A 24920-nucleotide genomic window follows, 5' to 3' on the forward strand; every position below is an offset into this window, starting at 1 on the left:
CTAATGTTTTTACAATCCTACTCTTGATATTCCACCAAAAAATCCTTTTGTGCTCTAAAACAAATCCATGTCAAATGATTCACTAAACACTTCATTGATATATGACAGGCATTACACCGTAGTACACAACACACGCGTAATCTTTTCAACAAGACACCTGAATGTTCTTTTCAAGGACGGTATTTAAACATACCTTAACAGGTGACTGAATTTATAAAACTGTCCTGGTTTACGCAAACAGATAATCAATCTTTTTTAACCGTAATGTGTCATCAAAATAATTCAAGTATTAAAGGACAAAGCTCAACCATACATATATAATGTTTTTTGTTGTAATTTAATTTATAATGGTCAAATATAATAGAGCCAGAGTGGCTTTATGATAGATGTGACCACGGTCCGACCGAAATTATCACCTCATATATAGTATCCAAATGCTTTGTATTATTATATGGCGCAGTCAATACGTTTTTTTTTTACGTTTTGCTATCAGACATCCCCCTTTTTGTGCCACTCATCTTTAAAACATAATTAGGGTATAAGCTTCAAAAAATGATTCGTAATATTATCAAAGACAGTTAAAAATTGTAAATATCTTAATGTATTTAAGTGTTGACACTAGCAGTAATGTTTGTCTTACAAGTCTGTTGGACTGATATCATTTTCCTATACAACATAAAGAGTTTAAAACTTAAAGGTCCATTCTTATTTTATCGCGTATATTTACATCAGACAAAAAATAATTCAGATTTTAATGTTATGTAAAAATGGTTGTGAATTGAGTTTCAATGTTTATTGAAAACGCATCTAAAAATGACGAATACGAAAATAAACTGGACTTGATGACTTGGGGATGTCCTGACCTACTTTTTTATATAAAATTGTTTGCATATATTAGTTACATTCTTTTTGATAAAGTTTTCTCGAACAAATTCGATCCATGAGCTTCAACCAAGACATTAATTTATATCTAATGTAACTAATATCTCTCTCTCTCTCTCTCTCTCTCTCTCTTTTTTTCTCTCCTGCATTGTATTGGTTCCTGCAATGTTTTTAAGTGAGAGTCATTGTTATTTGTGGATACATTTAAAGTATATATGTATTACCTTCTTCAACTTTTGTCAAAACAAAATATAAGAATTGCTTGTAAAAAAAAATATATACGCAGCCGCCATTAGTGTTTAGCTGACACGATAAGGAACTTTAAATTTATGGGAAAGAACACGCTAACCTTGACCGATATACGTTTTAACATATGCAGGTACATTTATACTAGTGTATAGCGGAAATGTTTAGAATTTTTGATATATTTGGGACATAAAGTGCATTAAACATGTATAAAAATAGCGGAACGTTCTATTTCTGGTCCGATTCTCCCCATCACACATCCTTGTAAAGTGACTCTGTCGATGATGACTGCCAAAACATTGTCATGCCTTGGACATTCAAAACATGAGTCAGAATACTATCATTCTTTGAAGAACATGCGTTTTGATTTGCTTCTTATTTTTTACTGCATTTCTGGCGTGGTCTGCAGCCTTCACACTGGTATTTACTTTGGCAGATAGAGTCATTGTATATAATCAAAGTATAGACTGTCTAATATATCAAACTAAAATATTTTGGTAGTTTTTTTCAATAATACAAGGACAGAAATACCTTTTGAACCTTTCAGCTTTTTATCAGAAGACATGGATACTTTAGTAGACAATTCTTTCAATCAACATTTTGATCAATAATATTGAATGCAATTATATGATCCGATAATATCTTATATCTCCTGTATTCCAACAAATCTGAATGCAACTTATAAATACATGTCAATTACAAAATGTAGCAAAAACAACCAATATAGGAAAGTCTTTTTACATTGCGTGGTATTGATCTTATAAACAATGCACAAAGTCATACAAATACTAAAATATTTTCTTAGTAATAAACATCTCCTGACCGTAGAACTTTGCTGACATTTTATGACATCATTGATTACGTATTGTTTGCTTAGGTTTATAATAACTAAATATTTCAATCGATATGTTGATTATCTGCATATATATTGAATCTTTCTCAAATGTGGTTGTTTTAAAAGAATACTGTTATTGCAATAAAAATTAAATTTAATAAATAACAAGTCGCCCTTTTATACAATATTTGCTGATAAAGTTTGAAAATGTTTAAGGCACGCTTGTTAGTTGTTAACGAATCAACATTGTATTAATTAGTTTCTACCAGTTCTTAGAGAATTCCGAGTTAAGTTTCAAAATCTCCCGACAAAATCCTTATTTAACCTCACTACAAGTGATTGCTGCACCATTTAACATACGTTTAAAGAATGGCTTCAAATACCGTCACGATTTTTGGAATGCGCATATAAAATTATAATTTGATCGTAAGCAAAACTGATGACATCTCCAAAAAACATTTAAAAGGCACGTATATAGGTGAATGGATATTTAGTATCTTTATTCGTGGCACATGTAATGTTTAGAAGGATAATTTAAAATATCAACTTTTATTCTGCTTTTTAAATGCATAAACTTCATTCATAAAAAAAAACCCACAAAAATTTTCTAAAGCGGGCTAAGCTGTATTAATGGATCATAAAGATTTAAAATTTTTCGCATGTCACATTATATTGTTTTGTAGGTATATTTACAATATGCACTAAAGAAGTAGATAAAACTCTCCAATCTACTGATTGGTATCTCTAAAACTCCATCGAAATTTCAATTTTCTTAACCTTTCTCCCCCTCATAAAATCATGAAATAGGCGATTAGATAATCTTCTTCATTAAAGTTTTATCTGCATTAACAGAGAGCCATGAATGAAAAAAATAAACTTTGGCATGTTAAACTGCCGAAATACAATATCATTAAGATAATTTAGGTTTACATTATTTTAAAGATCAATCATTGCAATATTAGACATAGCTTACCAATTTCTAATTGATAAATCATTAAATATAATCATAATCACATTTATTCGTGTTTTGTTAATCTGTGTTTAGCTGATTTCGCCAAAACAGCGTGAAAATGTCACAAAAACTAATTATATTCGTTAGTCAAGTCACAATTGAAAATCATGGTCATCAACATACCACACTACTACCAATTAATCTGGTCAATTTGAAAATAAACAAATTGTCCTAGATTTGTACAACCGTCTTTTTTTCTTCCACAAAGATAATGTTTTAGCGATAACAAAATTTCTGTTATATTGGCATGAAATGGTATATTTTTCTTTATTGAAACTTAATTGACTGGCTTGAAATATCCAATGAATACCTTGTGTTTAACCAAAAGATTAAACAGTGTAGCAAAAACGTAAATACAAATATTGTTTAAAATTAAAAAGGACAATAAAGTAAAAAAAATCGATGCTGACAATTATTCACTTCATGCGGTTATGATTTTTCATTTTACATTTTATATGTGAAATAATTCAGCATGCTAAGTGCTTTTAATGTTTGAATTTTGTAAACGTAGAGAACTAGAATTACCTGTATCACAAAATATTTTGTTGCAAGTTTCATTTTAACCAATCCCTCCCATTCCCGATATACATGTCAAATTGTATATTAGAATTAAGCAGTAGTATTTTTTATGGTCAAATTATAAATTTCATATAGTTTATATATCTACTAAGTTAAATAATAATTTTGCTGATACCAAAACAGCCATGAGTTTTATCTAAAAAAATAAAAGAACGTAGGTGTTTGACCGACAAATGTATTTATCTATGCAGATATTGTCACAGAAAAAAATCTGATAAATAAAAAGTGGAACTTTTCGATGGTTTTCCATGCTTCCCCCTCAAAAGTCCTTAAATTGTTTATGCTAATAGGGACATGGCGCATTTTGTTAAATTTGAAATTTTCAATTTATGTTCGACAATATTGGATGAATATCATTTTTACGGTTAAAATTATGATCTACAATAGGTTGTTGATATGTAGCCCGATATAATCCATTTTTAATACTTTGAGTATGTAATCCTTCCAGTATTGTGTCTTTAAACATTTTAAAAATGCACTTAAGATATCAATTTCAACAACAGTATTCCTAATCGTAAAGCTTTACAATCAGTAATGTGAGATACATAACCTTCCTTGGTTGACCATAAGTTAAAAGAAATAATTGTCAAGAATTACAAAAACCTAAGTATCATCGATAATTTTCGAAGAACAGGTTCTCAATTACTATCATTTAGTAACAATATATTCCTAACATATAGGCTTAATTACTTGCAAGTATAAACTGAAAAATGTTTTATAGAAAAAAAGCAACAAGATGTGCACGTGGTTAACGTAAATGAAAGAATGATTTTGAATAGTATGCACATTTCTGTTATCATGAAAGTTTTTTGCCCACACTCATCGAGTAAACAATACCTCGATTTATACTGCTTTAAAAATCACATCTCAATCTTGTTTTGAACATAACCAATTCCCAAGGGCCTTGGCGCTATAAGCTTGAAGCAACATTTGATAAGTCTACAAGTCCTCAAGATGGACGTTTTTTATTTGATGATAGTCGCATCTCTCGGCAAGACGATTATTGCGAAAGGTGGTTAAAGAATTTGATATAGGTATGAAATTTAAACAAAAACTATTTGTAAACATATGGTAACTTTAGAAGTGTTTTTAGTTATCGTAGATTTAAAGTGCGTGTATACAGAAAAGGACACACTCTCAGATGCAAAGTTTGACCCGGCAACACAGATCTGCTGTCAACAATCAGGAGTCCATGAAAGATTTCATCAAGGCAAGGAAATGGACTGTTGTGGGGGTAAGAAATAAATTACAATGCTTAGAATTATTCACTGTGAACAAAAATGAATGAATGTCAAAAAAAAACAATGATAAAACGTAGCATAATACTTTTATTTGTGGGTGTAAGCAACTAACGCAAACACAAAACTTTAATGATTTACATATGTTCTTACATTTATCAAAGTTCATATGAAACGATATCCTGACAATAATGAGTTATATACGGGAATGAGTTCATAAGTGCTTATTCAATAAGACTGGCATTGTTTTTTTTTTATTTTATGCAAAATTTTAGCGCCACGGTCTATCAAAATCACTTAATCGGGAAAAGGAACATTGACTAACGCGGCTTACCTCCCTTGTTTAATACGCCAGTAAGACCCAATGGTCTTATAAAGCTCTATAGTGAATTCAAATATCCATGTCGTTTGCAGTATTTTAAAAGAAAACTAGAGACGAGCTCGTTGCAAGCAACGATTTGGTTTTCCGTCGTAGCTGCGTCATACTTGTGACGTATTACAAAAAATTGATAGCTGACAATAGTACAATATTAGATGTGTAAACACTGAGAAATAAAGTATTATGTTTCTGTGACCGCGTAGATTTTACGGTGATAGAGAATTCGTCTGGATCTGCATCGGTCGTGTGCAGTACGAACCGGGTGAGGGAATGTTTGCGTAAAGTGTATAAGGTAAAAGGTTAGGGCGCGCTGTGGGCCGTAAGCTAAAACGAAGGGTAGGTTTGCCGTATTCCCGAAGGTCCACCAGTATACAGTTCCAGAGAAATAAACAGGCAATTGAGGCAGGATTCCACATTATTGGACGAGACTCAACGATGGCAACATTATAACAATTTAACAGACAGACATGTTACAAACAAGTCGGATATGGCCAGAAGTGGCCTCCGGACTCAAGACCCTGGGAGAGTCGGACGTGGCCGGGGCTGGCCGCCGTATTCCAGACTGCGCATTGACAATTGTACATAACTATTTATAAGAATCTTAACAATGAGTATAAATTGCAATTGACAGGTAATGATATAATAAGCTGAGTGAAAGGTTCACAGATATAAAATAATTAAATAAACTCAATGAGTCTTTGATGTCCAAGAAATGAAACTCTGATAATTGCACAATGTTGTTTTAAGAGATTAACAGTCCTTGAGACATGACACTCTGTCTCTTTGAAATCACATATGAAGTCTGAAAAGTGTCAATCACTAAATAAAAAAAGTAACTATCTAAGAAATAAACTGTGAGAAAAAATTACGAAACAGATGTTGAATTTTACAAGTAAAGTAAAAAAAAATTATAATTGAACAGTGCATTTTGCACGATGATACTACATGTTTATAAGCAAATACAGATCTTAACAACTTGTCTCTATTTTGATTCGCCGCATTTTATTCACAGAGTGGGACTGTGGTTATGCCCGGCACGAAGGTAAAAAGACCATTGTCAAACGTTTTACACGCATTTTTATGGAACGCCATGGCTGCCTTATAGCATTAGACTATAGGTACATTATGTCAAATTACCATTACATTATGTCAAAGTCCATTACGTGGTGTGAATATATCTTTACGCTAGGTCAAATCGTTATTACGTGATGTCAAAAGCACGTTAGGTGAAGTAAACATGTCTTAACATGATGTCAATTTTTTACGTTGTGATGTAAAATCATCCTTACGTTATGCCAACATTGTACAACCAAAGGTCAATACATCATGACATTATTTCGACACTGTATTACATGGGGCGAATGTATCCTTACATTATGTCAACATTTTATTACATGATATCAATATATCCTTACATTATATCAACACCGCAGTACGTATCGCGATTCTATCCTTACATTATGTCAACATTCTATTACATGATATCAATGCATTTTTACATTTTATCAACACTTTATTACATGGTGTAAATATATCGTTTTATTATGTCAAACCTTTATAACTTGATGTCATAAGTTTATGACGTTATGTCTAAACTTAATAACGTGATGTGAATAAGTCTTTGCTGTAGGTCAGTTCTCTATTTCATGATGTACATGCTCCATTACTTTAAGGTGAAACATCATTTCGTTACGCGAACACGGATACATCGGCCTTTCTATATACAAGGAAACGGTAAGCTTACCCAAATGTATCCAGGGGTTATTGAAACTTTGTGGAACAGAACGGAACCAGTAAAGGGTCATCCAATGGGAAAATAGAAATTTAAAAATAATGATTTATTATGTTTTTATTCATTTCATTTCAAAATAAGATTGATCTTTAATTTTATTGTTTAAATTCGTTGTTTAAAGAAAAATAAACATAATCATATTACTTACTACTCTAATATTAACATATTACAGTATTTTCACGGCAGAACTTACTAATTAGTTTAAGCTAGCAAAAAATATTCTCTATTAGTTCGAGATTTAAAACAAACGAAACGCATTCCAAAGCATACCATCTTTAAAATTACAATGTCAGCAGTACTTGACTTATTTGTAAGATTCTGGTTCCGTTACGTTCCGCAATATATCATTACCCCTGTGGATATTGGTATTCAACGGAACAGAACGGAATGAGCGTAAATTTCCTTCTCAACCTATTTTCACGCCTATTCTATACTTACAACGAAAATATATGTAACATGATCATACATTTAACTGTTTACAAAAACCAACACTCATGCTGTCGAATTATTTCATTTAATTAAAAATTAGTAAGTTACATGTATGGGGCAAACCCTGAAGACAGTACCGATTCTACCAAAAGTGTTTGCCTTTCTTTATACTAATTCTGAAATCGGCGAATACAGTTCCCCTCTCTTATTTGTGTGCGTTTTTATTATGACATATTTCTTATTTATACCCTCTGTCTGAACAATTACCTAAAACAAACATTTCATAAAAACATCTATATCAAGATGGAGAAGGTCTTTAAAGGGGTTAAAGATCTCTTGTAATTTATTTGTAGATTTTATTTCATATAAGTTATCAAGTGCCCTCTTGGATGAAAAGGAGAAAATTTATTCAGACGAACGTAGCGTACCCCCTCCACAAACACCATTCCCACCCCCTCTGCAGCAATAAGAAAAAAATCATTTTCATAGCATAATAATTTTGTAGCAGAACGGCCATACCTACATGTGTAGTTAGGGTCAGTATCCTTAATTTAAGATAGCAATAGCAACGTTTACTTTTAACTACTAAATACTTTATTTTAACTACTAAATACTTTGAGACTAAATTTTAAAAAATTAAATATGCACTGGGTGTCTGCGCCACGACATACAGGCTTTGGAACGATAAAGAACCCTGACTGCTAAATGACTGAGTGTGTAGTAACGAACGTAATTTGAATATTATTGAAGTAAAAAAAAGTATAAATCAAAAATAAAATTTTAACCCCCCCCCCCAAAAAAAAAAAACCAATGAAGGGGTTATTTTTAGATTTTATATCCATTTCATTTTAAATATTCAAGGGCCGATGAGCACGAGAAAACTTGGATTTTAAGTCTTATTCTTATAACTTAGGTCTATCTAAACTATAAATTCAATGTTTAAATACGTAAATGCTCATTCACTCTCGAGAAATTAAATTGTCAGCAACTAAGTCTTTTACAGCTTTCAGAAGACCTATATATAGGCCTGTATATATTTTCATTCTTGTATGATTAAATCACTGCTTCTTACTAGTATCTACTGTTGGGGTTTTTCTGGGTCCATTTGGGTAAATCGGCGTACCGTTTCTATATAGTAAATTTTGTATTTAAAACCTGACAAATATACAAAGACCAAGGATTTCGTGTTTGTATAACGGAATGATGTTTCGACTTAAAGTAATAGAGCGTATACATCACGGAATAGAGAATTTGCCTAATGTAAAGACTTATTTACATCACGTAATAAAGTTTAGACAAAAAGTCAAGACATTTTCGTATCAAGTAATGTACTTTTGACATAAAGTGATAAAGTGTTGACATAATGAAAGGATGAGTTAACACCATGTATTAAGGTGTTGATAAAATGTAAAAACGCATTGATATCATATAATAAAATGTTGACATAATGTAAGGATAGAATCGCGATACGTACTGCGGTGTTGATATAATGTAAGGATATATTGATATCATGTAATAAAATGTTGACATAATGTAAGGATACATTCGCCCCATGTAATACAGTGTCGAAATAATGTCATGATGTATTGACCTTTGGTTGTACAATGTTGGCATAACGTAAGGATGATTTTACATCACAACGTAAAAAATTGACATCATGTTAAGACATGTTTACTTCACCTAACGTGCTTTTGACATCACGTAATAACGATTTGACCTAGCGTAAAGATATATTCACACCACGTAATGGACTTTGACATAATGTAATGATAATTTGACATAATGTACCTATAGTATTATGCTATAAGGCAGCCATGGCGTTCCATACATTTTTATCGAACGCAAGCGCCAATGAATCTCTTAGTATATATGCGGAGATCCTGGAAATTTTACAAGGGGTTTTGAAGAATAATTTTGTATTTCGAGGAGGGAGAACATGCGCGGATCAGAAAATTTTTCCGGGGTGGGGGTTGAAAAGTCAGACGGTTATTTGAGTTTGCCAAGGGATGTCCGAGGCATATTTGGTAAGTTTATAATGTACACGTAATTGAAAGAAATTTCGCTGGGGGGGGGGGTGGTCTGGAACCCTTCCCCTTCTAGATCCGCGCACGGAGAAGACCGAGGCCGGTAATTTTACTGTAATTTTAACCATTTTTATTTAATTATTCATGTTCATAATTATCAGAAAACCAATATTACCTTTCAAAGCAGTTAAAACTTAAAACTTAAGATACGAACCATTTAGTCTCGGTGAGTATTGCGTCCGCGTGCGAAAATAATGGCAATTTTCAAGAAATTCGGATGGACGATCTGTGTCCTAGGTCGTCCATCCGATTCTTTTTCTGACTAAAAGCTACAGACCTGCAGTTAGAGATTGTCAAACTCTTATTGATTATGTCAATTTGTTTGTCTCAAAGAATCATTTTTTAAATCAATAAAGTTTTACCTTAAAAAAAAGAAAGAAATCGGGCACAATTTTCAATGTTAGCATTTTACAATTGTATGGTCTAATAAAATTTCAAGAAACAACTCTTCATTGCTTTATCTGAAATATTGCATGAAAAAAATCTACATCGCATTTTTTAAATTACAAAAGGATATTCAAAATGAACTTGGATTAACCGCTAACAAACAGGCATAAAGAGAGACTAAGAACCAATTTCTTCTCTTTTTTTTACATCAAAAGAAATTCAAAAATAAATCAAAATATATTTTTTCTTTGTATGCGTTAATGAAAATGTAGATCAGCAAGGGTTTCTTTTTCGTGCAAGCACCTATTTAACAGATTGTTACACGGGGCTACAACGATGACAAATATCGAAAAGGCAATATTGTGGGTGAAGGATGAATATGTAGTTTGTTTTTTAAGTTTATTTTTGATACATGTAATTATATTTATCTGGATCGGTTATGTTTGTTTGGTTTATTATAGAGGGGAATAAAGAAATGAGTAATTTCCAAACACGTAGCATCGTTTTTGAAAGTGTGTGGGGGGGCAAACTCATCCAACAAATCTTGACAAGCAAATAAAGATTTTTTTTTTTGTTGAATTTTCCACAATTTTCAAAATTTCACTCATTTTATGATTTTCATACCATTTTTTTTTTACATGCTCCCAAATTGGGGGGGGGGGGAGGGCAACTCCATGATAATTCAATTTTTTTATGTAAATTTTATAAAAATAGTTGCTTCGAGAAAAGTGGGGAGATGACATCTTTATGTCATATAACATGTGAAACTGATTTCATTCCACCCACAAGCTTGAAATAATGAAAACAATATACATAGACGTCATAAATCCCATATCAAACGACATATTACCACTTGATTCTGCGCGTCATTTTAATGAATTTATAAACAGCGGCAAATTCTAAAATGTATTTTTAAAGGAAATGTTAGCTGCAAGTCTGTAGACCTTGTATGAAAAATTTCGGATGGTAGTCAATTTTTCCGGGATACAGACCGAGCGGTACATATATGCAGCTAAGGTAACTAAGAAGGATTCCAATAAAATACTTTGTTGAGTAATGCAAGCTTTTAAGAAAGCAATACTTATATTTGTTTAAAACATAACACCCAAATACTTCGTCTTACATTCGCTATTTGTAGAACAAGCAGAACCAGTATCAGTCTGACCGGCCTCACCATATACATTGTTGGAATTTTATTGTCCTAGCATTGCATTGCTCTGCATGTACACAATTTCTTTTAAAAATTAAACACTTAAAGTGTTCGTCTATATGGCTACACATAACGTACACACGTGATTCAAAATAACCCCAACGGAAAACGGTAAAGAATTCAGTCATTGAGTCTACGTTTTATAGAACTTGTAAGAAAACACATTGCGGGTCTGAATGTTTGTTGATATGTCAATCTATCAATATACAGTTTGTTATTTATTTTCGATTGCAAAGGCTACAGCGTATTTGATGAACATTGAACAACATTTTTTCCATGCAATTTTTTCCATGGAAGATAGCAAATACAAGTATAAAGCATTTATAAAATTTATTTAATTACCTCTTTAGAATTGTGTATGGAATAAATAATTTATAAGTTGCTGCTGAAGGTTGTTTGGTATTTTCGTTTGTAGATGTTTTGCAAGTAAACAACCTGAAACGCGGGGCAAGTCATAATTAATATCCCTAATAACCGTAACTTAAAACTAGCGGCTTTGGATTCAAATATTATCGTATACGAATATTAAGTTCACTTTTTAAAATCATCTCCACGATGATAATTATATTATATCCATCGCAAATCAGTATTTTTTTTTTCTTTTAAAAGAATTGTTCTATCGGGAGCAATCCCGCGTTCGTTTAAATTGCCAGCGTACATTTGTCATGTCAGTAATACACATTGTGCTTTATATGACGGCCGTGTATACGTATTGTAGAAAAGTTGAGTTTAATTACCATGCATTGGAACCATTTTATTAACACATCTCCCAGTACTGAAACAATTCAAAAGGTCTCTGTTACAGTAACACAGTGGGGCGTTAATCGTGTACGTCCAGCTCTACAAGCACATGCACTGTCGTCTAGGCGACGGCCTGAATACAGCTAGCGACTCTCCTATCGATCGGTTACCCGAGTCTCGTAATGCATCTAAATATAGACAGGGGCACAGTTATGAAACAAACAACAAAAATAAGGTCAAAGAGGTTTATCTATATGAAATGAAAATGTACATATGTATAAAAACATTTGGGAATTTTATGTGGAATTATTTTTGCGCGCTACATGTATCAATTAGTGCATTACAAGAAGCCCCTTCATAACCTCATAAACGTGCGCACCCCCACAAAAATGGAACGAACTGACAACAATTGTTTCTGCAAATACTGACTATAAATTACGAAAACATTAAATTGAATACTATAGAAGGATTAAAAATTTATTTCTTTACAACTTTGCTTCAATAATGCATTAGAAATGTTTATTCCTTTTTAAGTTATTGACAAGAAACTTTGGACGCCTCTAACTCCTTAATTATAAGGGCCAGCCCCTTTTTCGGTATACCGAATGAAAGGTCTGGGTAAGACCAAGAACTTTTAAAATACATGTTATAACAAATTTTTATCAGGTAGAAAACCAACACGGAAAATACGCGAATTTTTTTGATTTTTTTTCTTACCTTTGTTTCAACATCTATACCACCCCTTTTATTTGCATTTAAATAATAAATAAAATATATCTCGCACAAATTCAATGTATTAGCTTCCAAACCAGCCCATCTGTGAGACTCTGCCAGTCATCGTTAAAGCTAAACCTCCTGGACAAAAGAAGTCGTTAAATTTTACTAAAAGGGGAATAACTCAAAACCGAATAGGGATTTTCCACAACTAAAATATGCAACGACAACATCACGCGGCATGTTATCAGTCCTGAAAATTTCAAAACAGTCGGTGAACAAACGAGCGAGATATTAAGGATCAAAGTTGGCGTCTAGAAGAAAAAAAAAAATAATAAGAAATTTGAAAATTTTTCAGAATAATAGTAAGGTTTTCCGCTGAGAGCGGAAAACCTTAAAAATGCTATTTTACATAAAAACTTAAAATCATACAATAATCAACCATGACAGTATAATCTTCTCAAGAAATTAAATCGTGTGCGTTTATATTTAATATTGTGTATATATTAAATTTATATTAGAGACTCGAGAATCAATGATTTTCTCCATAGATTTACATGTATTTATAATATGATTTTAATATATGCATGTACATGTATATATGTTGTGTTTCAATTAATTTGAATAAAATTGTCAAATTCAGAAAGAACTGATCGGTTTTTTTTTCTCATTTCCAGTTTCATGCAATTCATAATGATTTTTTTACACATGTTATAAGCAACATATGCTGCCTCATTCACTTCAAGATTGAATTGTTAGTTTTGTTTTAAAATTAGAAATATAATACCATTAAATCATTTTTAGTCTTAGAAAATTCCTTCCAATGTTTTGATTTTAAAACGTGTATTTGTATGTTCGGTGTTTTGTTCTTACAACGTGTATGTTCGGTGTTTACTCAATGATTCCTTTTATCTCACTTTCTTCCTTAGTGTTTGCTTTCGTTCCTTTATTATATTTATTGATGCTTGTTCTTAATTTATAATTCTGTTGATTAACTACGCATTCTTTCACATTTGATTACGCATTCTTTCACATTTGATTTTTATCAAACAACCGTTTTATTTTACCGGTACATTTTCAAATCCTTAAATGCCATGTTTCCGCGATCTGTAAATACACGAGTACACAAAGTATTTTCTAAAGGTATTGCTACATGTATATACATGTATATATCAATAAGTCAGAACTATTTAGGCCAGATTAATTAGAAATTGCCAATCTAATTTTTAAAATTAATAAGAATATTTTTGCGGTATTTTATAGCAGCTTTTAAATCCAAACTGTACACAATGCCTCAAACATTTTCAGTGACCTGTCTTATACTTTTTCATGTGACAAAATAAATCAAATGAACTAAAAATATTTAATTTTTTTTAAATGTAACTCAGTCTTCATACGTATCGTAGAAGAAGGATGTGTTTGTTTCAAAAGGATTAGAATAATTCATTAATCAGCTGTTACTATTGCATCTCTTTCATTAAATTAACGACCAATTAAAACTAAGTCATCTGTACTACGACGTTTTAATGCATTGTTTACATCGTTGGGTCTCTGTGACGTCATACATCCACAAAATCAAGTACGATAAGCGGGGAAGAATTTTTTCAGGTACTGTGTTTTTACGGTTAAAGGCAAAAAATCTTACTACACGTATTTTAACATTTTTTTATACCAAGCTTTTTATCATCATAAAAGAAAATAACCTTGTTGTCGTGAAATTTATCTCTAGAAAAGCTGACTACAAATTGGTAGCAAATTCCAAAATATATTTAAAATGTAAATTATTATATGCTGATATAAACACAAATAAACACGAGATTTTTTCAAAGATCTAAAGAAAAGATTCATTTTCTGAACAAAAATGTAGCACAAAATTTGAAAAGTTATAAATTTTGACCAAATTAAACAAAAAAAAAAAAGGATTAATATTTTACAAAATTTATTTCACAATAAGAAATTTGCATACAAACCTTGCACGACACTAAGCTATTTTTTTTCAACAAAATATTATCATTTACATTGATTTCCCTCGTCTCGATTTTCTTAGCCACGATTTCCAGATGCGTCTTGTAAAGCGCATAATGCCCCTTCTTCTCTTGCTACCGCATCTACAAGATTGCAAAAAAAAAAAATGTCCATAATGTTTTAAAATCAAAGCTGACATGTTTCATTACCATCCTTGATAAATTTTATAGCTTACACTTTTATATACCTTTCTGTTAAACTTGTAACTTTGTTTCTACAGCATCTATAGTGTTGTGATGAGTAAGGTTAATTTTCACAGCAAATCTCTTCATTTGGGTTGTAGATTTTATCTATAATTAGTTAAATAAAAACAAAACTTAACCAATCAGAAAGACCTGATTTTTTTGTACGAAACGACATCATGACCTTGATGTTTCTTTTTCCACTGGTCAAAATTTACAATTTCGGTTCATTAATTAACAAACAATACTTAATTTCACCTATTTAACGTCAAAAGTAAAGTAAAATGAAATCAAAAAAATATATAAACAAAGTAACCGTGTAATAAAATGTCGGGTTCTTACACCAAAATAAACACTCATTATAAAAAAGGAAAGCAATGAACTAGAAATATCGATTATAATGCATCTTTGGACGTTGCCCTTTGAGTTTTATCAAAAATGATTTTATTAAAAAAGGAAGTCTAAAGTTATGATTGGTATAGTAATAATATCTTTAATTTGCACTTACCCCCACAGCATTGTACTTCTTGTTCCTGCTGACATTTGTCGTGAACACCAGATCTGGGGCGGCAAATTTGTGTTGTTTCATTAAATTTTGCATGCTTAATTTCACCATTCTTTGTGTACACACACTCGTCATCTACAACTGTATCATTTGTCATGTAAAATTATAAAATTATACCAATAAACATAACAGTAAAGATTTTTCTTTTGTTTAAAAAAATATTTACCTATACTCTTATTATTAATTACTGCAGCTGTTTTGCACTGGAGCCCAAAAGCTAGCAAGATTAAAATAAACATATTTGTTGAGAGGAAATTATTATTTGTTAAATTACAGGTACTTGGGGATGTCTTGCTTATATGGTATTACTTTGCTAGGGCGTTGAAAATATCCCCTTTTTTGTCCAATATCAACCCCCATGTTTCCGTTATTTATTAATTGCAAGATATAATATGTCATCTGGGAAACGTTTTTAGGAACATAAAAAGTTATAAATGTTTAAGTCTCAGATTGACAAAACAACACTGGTGTTTTGAAAATTTTGCAATGACAATGATTCGTATATATTTTCTTATTTTTAACATTTTAAACCGCATGCTTGCTAAATTATCATTTTATTATATGAGGAATAAATACAAAATCACTTGACTGTTCAGATAAAGCTTTGATTTGTTTAAGTCTTAATATATGTTGCGTTTTTAAAACTGTCCCGCTTATAAATTATATTTTACTGAACTTGGGTTTTATATATAACCCGGGATATTGTGAAACGCAACTTGTGGGTCTCCCAAATCTGTATATTGATACCAAAGAAAACTCAAAGTCAGGATTCAAATAAAACATAGATATTTCAGTTTATTAAATGAGGATAGTCCCAAGACTCTGGGAGTGTAAATATAACATAAATGAATTCCCAACTTGATGGGATTAAAATACAAATATTATAAATAGCCAAAACCCTTAATAAATATTGCTCTAAATCCCACTTAACCGTGCGGGAGTCCCGCTCCTATAATAATCCTCTCCCTTTATATATTTTGCCTATAAACTTCAATATATTAAATTGATTGATAAAATTAGGTTATTTCATCAGCTCAGCATTTACCCAACGGGATATTTCCTCGGTCATTTCCAATGTATGGCTGTTGGCCAGAAGTGAACTTGACCGTCTGATCTGCCGTGGCAGATCAAACCAACTGCCGTGCAAACAGCTGAGCTCGTTATTTAAGGCATCGGGCTCGGCCGTTATGACGTCATACCGCATGCTATACAAACCTGCCGTTATGAGGAAAACAGTAAACAAGATGGGAGAACTGAAACACGTGAATAACGGCGTTTTGACGATATGTATTATCGAAAGGCAATAGCGGGAGTTGTGATTGAGGAATTAATGAAACGAAAGGGTTTAAATGATGCATGGAAATATAAATAAGACCAAATGAATCGTCGATGAAACTCGGGATAATTTCTCGCCAATATTTTCCACAATGACTTGGTAATTGTAAACAAAGAATATATTTATAAACATCTTAATGCATAGTGCATTATCATCATACGATGTATTAAACGGAAATTCACTTCTTGATATGGTGTATATGGACCTTTATTGCAACAGGGAATGTGTATTGGGATGTGAGAAATAAATTTCGTATCATATATTTAAAGAGCCAAATTTAAACAAAATCATAAAAGCAGATCATGCTGTTGCAAATATTTTAACAATAAATTCATGCCAGATATGAAGGTAGCGACAATAACGAAAAAATGCATTATCCGAGTAAGGGTTTTAAATCAATTTTACGACAAATATAAGTTTCTTCATTACCCACATCAATTATCAAAGAGAGCATTTTATTGTTTATATTTACATCTTTCTTTTAACAAATCGTTGAAAGAAAAATTAAAAGTTATTGTTAATTTACACGAGTACGATGAATAAAATATAATAGCTTAGTCGTCTTACATGGACATTTGAAGATGCTATTATAAATATTGTTTTGTTCATTTCGTAATTTTTTCTTAGGTTACGGAAAATTCCGACCAACAGATAAACTGGTCAGATTTCAAAAGAGCTGTGAATTACAATTAATTTCCTAAAGAAATAGAAGAATTTATACAGCGTGATGTAAATGTATAACATTGTTTACCATTGTTAAAAAAAGGTTATCATCCGGTTTTTGGAAATAAAAGGGTATTTCAATGAATATTGATATTTCTCACATTTTACCCACTCAACTGATATCATGATATGACCAAGGAAACATTTGTTCGCATTTTACGTAATTGATTTTAATCGACACTTATTAATAAAAACGCTATGCCCATATTTTAATTGTACTGTCAATATAAATACTAAACGATTGATGTTAACAAAACTTACCTTCATCTAAATATTGATAGAATGTGTTAAGACATTAATTGTTTGATAGTGTACAAAGACAAGAGACCCATGGGCCACATCGCTCAACTGAGCAACAATAGGTATGATGATATCAGCTTTAAGGAGTCATTAGAAAATAATATCTGGACAATGTGGTAAATTACATGTATATCTTGTATTAATAAAAATCCATTCCCCCCGGATATTCTTCTAAACAAGATCCTAAACAATTGTTTGTATACGGGATATAAATCAAACTCTGAACCCCTTGTGAACCACAAGAACCGTCCAGTGGCTAAAGTCTAAAAATCTTTAAATTATTAGCTATATGTCCAAATGCTTGTATATAAGTTAGTGTATATGATAACGTTTCAGTTTTTGTGAATATTTAAACTGTTTTCTTTTAAACAACTGGATTTCCAATATGCCCCCTCCCTTTCTCCTTATCCGAAGTTGCTTTCACTAAAGTTACAGCTTTTCTAGGCAAATGCTTTTAAAAAAAAAGATTTTAAGATTTCCTAATGTATATTCCTATGTAATTTTTTTTATCCTTCCGCCCGTTGTAACCCCATCCTACCCCCGGGAATCATGATTTGAATATGAACTTGAGTCTTTGTTACCTGACAATGCTTCCACACAAGTTTCAGCTTTCCTAGCTGATTGGTTTTTAAGCAGAAATATTTAAAAAGATCTACTTTATATTTTCTATACCTTTGTTAAAAGTTGACCCCCTACTGTGGCCTCACTTTACCCCCGAGGGTAATGATTTTTGTGATCGGCTTCGGCCAATCACTATTGTGTCCATATGAGGCTTCCGGCAAATGCTTCCACGTGCGCACACATTCCGCTTGCATAAGTAGTTCTTAAAAAACTTGAAGTTTGCTTTAGTATTTATATAACATTTTACTCAGTTTTATTTCAATTCATTTACCTTACGAGATGCAAACATACATAAAATACAGTTCGACCTAGTAATTCAAGAATGCACATTTTGTCTCACGCGTAAGAATTTCGATCGAAAGATTCATTCAGTAATGCAAGTGACCTCGATGAACTGACCTCAATCATAAGAAGATGCTCCATGAACTGACCTCGATCTATTGGTGTTGCAAAATAGTAGCTAGAAAGACGGCTTGATTTATAAACAAGGTTACGTTATCATGCGACCTCAATCACAGGGGCTCGTCACGAAGTTTTTCAACCTTTTATATATACCACCTCTATACTATAAAATACACGTGTATTTTATAGTATAGAGGTGGTATATATAAAAGGTTGAAAAACTTTGTGACGAGCCCCTGTGCCTCAATAGCAAGTTATGATGGCATTCAATGTTTTTCAGTCGCATTAAATTATTTAATACAACTCTTTCTTTGTATACGTGTTAATTAATGCTCTTTGAAGAGCCCTATTTATTCAGTATTCTGAAGATACATCAAAATTTAATACTTAAGTTAAAAATATAAAACTAGACAAGGAGTTTACGAACGGTTTTCCCAAAATTTATTTCAAAATTAAATTTTTTGACGGTTTATAATGATGAACTTATGGTGTACAGATTCAAAATATTCTATATTTTGTAAAAATACATATCTTCGCTAGGCAAGGGTTTTCGGTCCACTTTGCTGATGAAAAATACAGTACTTTAAATAATTATTTTACACCAAACTGATCATGTTGATTGCTTCTAGCTATCAATATATCATTATTGCCGATCATTCCTTTAAAAGGAATACTTGTTACAACTTTAAATCTTCACTACCTGAAAATGTTTCCGCACAAGTTTCAGCGTTCCCGAATGACTGGTTTCTGGAATTTTTTTAAATAAAGATTTACTCTATATATTCCTCTGTAAAAGTACGCCCCCCATTATGGCCCCACCCTACACCCGGGGTCATGATTTTCACAACTTTGAGTATATTCTACCTGAGAATGCTTCCACACAATTTTAAGCTCTCTTGGCTGAGCGGTTCCTGAGAATAAGATGTTTACGATTTACTCTTTATATTACTGTGTTTCAGCTTTTATGTCATAATGGTTATTCGTACCTGGTATTTGATCCCAATTTAACAGCCAATAAGCGACTATTACACAATTACCTCGAGTTTCAATTTGTCCGGCGATTTCGAATATCTTGGGTCATTCTACATGTAGCTAGCAAAAAAAATTTACATGTATTCAAGACAACCCTTTTTATATAAATAAAGAACAAACTTCATTCATAGCAATGATTAACCCAAAATATACCTGCAGATGACATATTGTCTAGCCAATACCTTCTTGATTGCGTTATTAACACTGTAAAGGATAAATAAAAAAAAACAATTTCAGTGCAACTTTCATGGAAATCAAAGTACTGAAGAACTGATGGGAGTTGATTTTATCGATGATGTTTATTTATCTTAAAATCAATGATATGTTATTTTGCATGACAAGTATATGTAGTTTCTATTTTGATTTGAATTACGCACATTTTTATAAATAAATTTTTGTACTTATTCGACAAGAATGTCGAGAAATCCCCTTATGAATCATGTTAAATAATATTTAAAGATAAAATTAATTCAATCAACCTATGTATCAGTAATAGAAATATTTCTCAAAAATTGCATGGATCCAAGCAATATTGAACTCTAGTCTCGTTTAACCAAACGCTTGACAAGGATTTACGGAGACAGCCGAGCGTCGAGTTGAACGAGACTATATTGAACTCGGGCGTAGGAATACACATACGACTACAAAAATATTTTAATTGTTCGTACCATTTAAAATCTGACTATTTTCAAGGTATTTATAAATAAGTTTCCTTGATAATCAATGCCTAAGCATACATTACATCGAATTTATCAATTATTTTCAAGAACTAAGTCTTGTCAGCAGCAATGATTTGTGCTGAGGTCCAAACACTGTTTCACTTTCGGTTTGTCTGAGTAACTGCATAGGAGAGTTGATAAAAATCAACTCCCAAAAATGTGACTAACTGTATCAGATTAAAACGTATTTTTGTAAGTAAAAAAAAAAACAGAAAGAAAATTAGAATTTTTTTTTTGAATTTTTCATTATCTAAGTGTTATATCCTTTATGACGAATACAATTATATGTAGGACGTTTGTTGAACTTATTTTAATAACACTAAGCTGTTTCTGTGTCTACAATAAGTGAATTGAAAAGCATCTAATTGCATTTGCATTTTGTATGCAATTACAATAAAAAAAAATTAAAATTCTAACTGAAAAATTTACCTGGTAATGCACACAGATGACGAATACACGTATATGTAGTACGTTTGTTGAACGTTTTAGGTCACCTGAGTAGACTCAGGTGATCTATTGCTATCCGTTTTCTTCCACCGTCGTCCGTTGTGCGTTAAAATTTTGTCATTTTTAATTCTTCTTAAAAACTACAAGCCTAATTGTTACCTTTTTTGATGTGAAGCATTTCTATGGTAAGAGAAATCGAAATTGTGAAATTTATGGCTCTACCACCCCGGGGCACCACAGGTGGGGCCAAATTTGCAAAAAAGCCAAATTTAAAAAAAAATTCTTCATGTAAGGAAAAAAAACTGGTTGCATTGTTATTATTTCCATAAAGCCCTTTACCAAAATTGTGAAATTCATGGCCCCTGGGTAAAGGGTTCTAGCTCTAGGATGTGGCCAATATGGCCATATAGTAAAATGTATCAATCTTAGAAAATCTTCTTCTTTTCTCCCATAGATATTTCTTAAAAACTCAATGCATGCAATTATGATGTCCATGAAGCCCTCTACTAAAATTGTGAAATTCATGGCCCCTGGGTAAGGGGTTCATGCTCTAGGGTAGGGCCAATATGACCATAAAGTTAAAATGTATTAAATCTTAGAAAATCTTCGTTTTTACTCCCATACATATTTGTTTAAAACTAAATGCATAATTATAATGTCCATGAAGCCTTCTACCAAAATTGTGAAATTCATGGCCCCTGGGTTATGGGTTCAGGCTCTAGAGTTGGGCTAATATGGCCATTTAGTAAGAATGTATTAAATCTTAGAAAATCTTCTTCTCTACTCCAATATACATTTGTTAAAAACTAAATGCCTGGTTATAATGTCCATGAAGCCCTCTACCAAAATTGTAAAATTCATGACCCCAGTGTCAGGGGTTCAGGCTCTAGGATAGGACCGATATGGCAATATAATAAAAATGTATTAACTCCTTAAAAATCTTCTTCTTTACCTCCACACATGTGGGCAAAAAACTGAGTACATGGTTATGATGTCCACTAACTCCTCTAACTAAATAATGAAATTTATGGCACCTGGGTCAGGAGTTCAGGACATGGGGGGGGGGAGGGATATGGCAAAATAGTGTTAAGGCATATAAGGCATGTTTAAAAATATTTTTCTCTATTCTCACACATGTGTATGAAATACTGACTTCATAATTATGTTTACCAGGAAGTCCTCTACTACAATTTGAAATGTCATGTCCCCTGAGGTATGGGGTTTGACTCTAGGGCAGGGCCAAAATGGATGTATAGTTGTTACTGCATATAATGTTTAAAAATTACCGTCTTTACTCCCACACATCTGAAAGGAAAACTGAATTCATGATTTTGTAGACCAGATTTTTAAGTTTTTCGGCAAAATTATAGGTTTCATAATTCTTTTTGAAAGATTTCAGGCAGGGCGGTGGTCGTCATTACAATTTTTTTAATTTTTTGTTCTACACAAGAAAGAAACCTAATTAAATGCATACTAGTATATGCTACTCAGGTGACCGTTAAGGTGTTTAAATTCACCAAACTGTTTTTGTGTCTTTTTGTATGCAATTACTCCAAAATTTACCTGGTAATGCACGCAAAGTTTTTGGGCATTAACAGGTTTTAATGCAAATGAAGAAAAAACAATCTATAAAGGAAACTTATCAAAAACTGACGAATGTTGCATCTGTCATTAACTGCAGGATCATTGAGCTGGGCATTGACTACATGTAACACCGAACGTAGGCGTTGGGGTAGAAAACACTCAGGGAATATCAAACATAACGAATCGTAAGTGTTTGTTTAAATCTTATCTTTGCTAACATGTTACGTTTTATCTGAATTTTCTAATCTTTTTCGCCCAAACGGTAAACGTACTATAAAAGCATTGCGCAGTTTTTTTTTTTTAACTCTATTGCAATTCATAAGCAAGATGATTCAAAATTCACTCTATTTAAAGAAAAAGAAATATGAAAATATTATATTTTTAACATTATTAACAAAAGTGGCAGTTAAAAGTCTTAAACATCATTTTACATCCAAAATTTAAAATATTGATAATAAAAGTATTTCGATTGATTATCAAACTTATTACAAAGTTTCCCAATTTCATTTCCTGTTCAGAATTTTAATAAACAGTGTGATTGTCTTTCTATGTATTACATAGAAAAGTACGTTTATAAAGAAATGCGTATCATTATTTTCCTCGACAACCATACACTTCCTGTCCCTGTTGAATTCTCTCCATGACTCCTAATTTTCGGCAACAAATATGGGTGTTATAATCAATTGTTGCATTAAGGATCTGTCTATTCTTTGTATACACACATTCAACTACCTCTACAACTTAACGATATATTTGCAAAGTAACTTTTAATGAACACGATGAATTATCATATGAATATGATGTATAATTTTGCCGTGATTTTCGTTAAGTTTTGCCACAATCGTCTCTAAAAGATAATATTGCACCAAAAAGATAGATAACTTCATCTTCTGATCTTAACATCGGACCAGAACCGTTCGAAATAATCAACATTAATGATAGGTTTTCTTGTAAAAAAGTTTTATATAAATATGTGTTTGTCATTTGTCGTTGTCATGCTATAGCACCATTCATTGTGGCCGGTAGAAAGATAGTATTTATGTTGATCCATGTCGATATTACCCATTAAAATCATATTCATTATTTATCATCACCTGCATACGGATATTTTGTCTCTCAGTTAATGCGAAAAGTTGATAAAACAGGACTATCAGCAGTCTCTACTTAATATATTTAAGGGTTGTTATACGGATTGTCAGGTTTGAAAGGTAAGGACTGTAACTAGATAAACAGTCAACAGTGTTTTGAGATGTAGTCACTTTTTTGTAATGTAACTTAAAGTGACAGAATGACATTTTAACTTCTGTTTTTGCATTCATTGCACTTGTAGAGTTCATTTCGATACATCACTATTAAACGTTCTAAATGTAATTTTTAATTAATTTAAAATAGTTTGTCTGTTAAACATCCTATGGAAATAAATTGTAGCTGACCTGAGTGATTGGTCCAATGATTAATCAATTAACACTTTTCATTCAAAAAGACTAGTGCATGAATAAATAATACATGTATACCACGGGCAATTGAAATAAAACTTTCCGTCATTAGAGTTGAACGATGTGATATATATACATATACCCAGGCTGTAAATATATCTTATCAATAATTTTGTTTTCGCCGTGTGTGACAAAAATAACAATACTCAGGTATGATTATAAAACCATTATGCTATTACCTTAATAACTTTTTTGTTAAGGATTAGGTAAAGTAAAGAATATGCCTGTGTTTCTAGAATGAGTTTAACTCTGTACCGTGTATAAGCCCGAATCTCTAAAACCACTTTACAATTTTTTTGTACAGTGGTAGTAGTATACTAATGATAGATGATCCTGAAAAGTTCAGTCCTCAAAATGAATTACAAATCTGAATTGTAGTTTACTTTTATACTGCTTATAAGCCCAGATCTCAAAAACTAGAATTGCAAATAGCGAAGTGCGCTCCAAAAACCGATTGCCAAAATACATTTCAAACTTTAACTGACCTTTAGTTATAACTCCGGAACGTTTTTTTTTTTAAACTTTTTTTGATTTCATGTCTTTGTTCAAGTCACAACGGATCATTTAACGTCTCCAAAAAAGTATGCTCTGGATATGCTCAAGCAGGCAGCTATTTTTTCATTAGGATCTGTTTGTATTTCTGTATTGAGTTATTGTCCTTGATTTATTGATTCTTGATTATCTTAATTAATGCATCCACTGTTAACCAATTATTGTGATGATTATTTTTATACAATATAAATATTCAATTTATATAAGTTGTTCTGCATCAGTAGTTTTGGGTTAGGCCGGATAACTTTGTTTATTTTTGATTTCCAATTTTTAGATACTATGAATTATTTTAGGCCGGCACATATATAGGGACAGTGTCAATTGCGCTGAGGAAATGCGCATTATGCCGTCCAGGAGGAAATGAGACAGACAATGCCATTGCCAAGCAATCCATCAAGCCAGCTACAT

At 31.9% G+C, this 24920-nt stretch overlaps 1 protein-coding gene and 1 pseudogene across 1 annotated transcript in view; one reads left to right on the top strand and one right to left on the bottom strand.

Moving 5' to 3' along the window:
- Window positions 1-4676: 4676 nt before the first annotated feature.
- Window positions 4677-24920, top strand: part of LOC128182736 (uncharacterized) — a 31482-nt gene continuing 11238 nt past the window's right edge. Inside the window, exon 1 of the mRNA XM_052851470.1 lies at window positions 4677-4788. The gene's annotated coding sequence lies outside the window, so the exon portion shown is untranslated. The remainder of the gene's footprint in view (window positions 4789-24920) is intronic.
- On the bottom strand, window positions 14525-15699 carry LOC128185394 (uncharacterized; annotated as a pseudogene).

The sequence above is a fragment of the Crassostrea angulata genome, chromosome 5 (assembly GCF_025612915.1).
Source record: "Crassostrea angulata isolate pt1a10 chromosome 5, ASM2561291v2, whole genome shotgun sequence".
In the NCBI taxonomy this organism is placed as follows: Eukaryota; Metazoa; Mollusca; class Bivalvia; order Ostreida; family Ostreidae; genus Magallana; species Magallana angulata.